The 1,364-nt window shown below is 37.2% G+C and overlaps 1 long non-coding RNA gene across 1 annotated transcript; it reads left to right on the forward strand.

Moving 5' to 3' along the window:
• Positions 1-1,216, forward strand: LOC107724931 (uncharacterized). The gene is made up of 4 exons (XR_001638060.1): positions 1-11; positions 236-409; positions 572-742; positions 1,052-1,216. It is a non-coding gene; the product is annotated as an uncharacterized LOC107724931 (long non-coding RNA).
• Positions 1,217-1,364: the final 148 nt, after the last annotated feature.

Below are 1,364 nucleotides of genomic sequence, written 5' to 3' on the forward strand. Positions count from 1 at the left end.
GAGAAACTCAGGTGAATGTAATGAACCGTTGTTTGGTTTTAATAATAACATTCTCTTTGGATCACAATTAAAATATTACTGTAGTAATCTAAAAAAAAAAAAAGGAAAGACATGCTCCTGTCAGATGGTGAAATGTTTTTTTCTTTCTTCTCCAATCAGAAGAAGAAAGATATTAAACCTTTTTGTAGTAATATTAATTATATAACTTTGAATATAATAAACCTTTCTTAAATAGACTTTCAGACTGCAGTATCACTGAAGAAGGTTATAAAGCTCTGTCTTCAGCTCTGAGATCAAACCCTTCACACCTGATAGAGCTGGATCTCACAGGAAATGATCCTGGACCATCAGGAGTGAAGCAGCTCAGTGATTTACTACAGGATCCAAACTCTCAACTCAAGACACTGAGGTGAGACGTGATGAAATAATGCAAAATACATGATATGCAGGCAATGTATTGATAAAAAAATATTTTATTAATACAGTTTGTAAATGCATCGCTTGCACAGTGTTTCAGAGTCAGATGTTGTTTATTTCTGAAATGGAGTTTACTTCATCTTCTCTTCTGCAGGTTTGTGGGTCCTGCTGCAGATGAAGGCTGTCAGTATGTGACTGGAATTGTGGGTAAAAACCCGTTACTCCTGAGAGAGCTGAATCTGAGTGAACATGAACTAGGAGACACACGAGTGAATCAGATCGCTGCTCTACTGCAGGATAAACACTGTACACTCAACACACTGATGTGAGTATCTTACATCATTTCACATGTTACATGACTAGTAATGTTACAGTAGTCTATTTTAATTCTCATTTGAGTCCGACCCCACGTTATAAAGCTTGGAAGAGCCAGGACATTTTTAATATAACTCTGATTGTATTTGTCTGAAAGAAGAACTTCATATACATCTAGGATGGCTTGAGGGTGAGCAAATCATGGGGTAATTTTCATTTTTGGGTGAACTATCCCTTTAAGTGCAGTATTTGTCAACTGTCAGCTGAAACATACTGGTAAATATTCAGATTAAAACTGAAGTGTTTTCTCTTTATGCAGTCTGAAGAACAACTGTATCACAGAAGGAGCTTGTCATGTTCTGGCTGCAGCTCTAAATTCAAACCCTTCAAACCTCAGAGAGCTGGATCTGAGCAGGAATCAAATAGCAGACTCTGGAGTGACAGAAATCTCCAGTCTGCTGAGAAATTCACAGACACTGCAGATACTCAGGTCTGAATTTGGTTAATCTAAACATGAATCAGTGTAAAGCTCCAGCTGGTCTGTAAACTGATGCTGTGTCACAAAGAATGGGTCAGTAATGTGAATCTGGTGTGTTGGTGTAGATACATTTATAAAATATTGACAAACAGAT

Source organism: Sinocyclocheilus rhinocerous, unplaced genomic scaffold (assembly GCF_001515625.1).
Source record: "Sinocyclocheilus rhinocerous isolate Xijiao unplaced genomic scaffold, SAMN03320098_v1.1 scaffold16143, whole genome shotgun sequence".
Lineage (NCBI taxonomy): Eukaryota > Metazoa > Chordata > Actinopteri > Cypriniformes > Cyprinidae > Sinocyclocheilus > Sinocyclocheilus rhinocerous.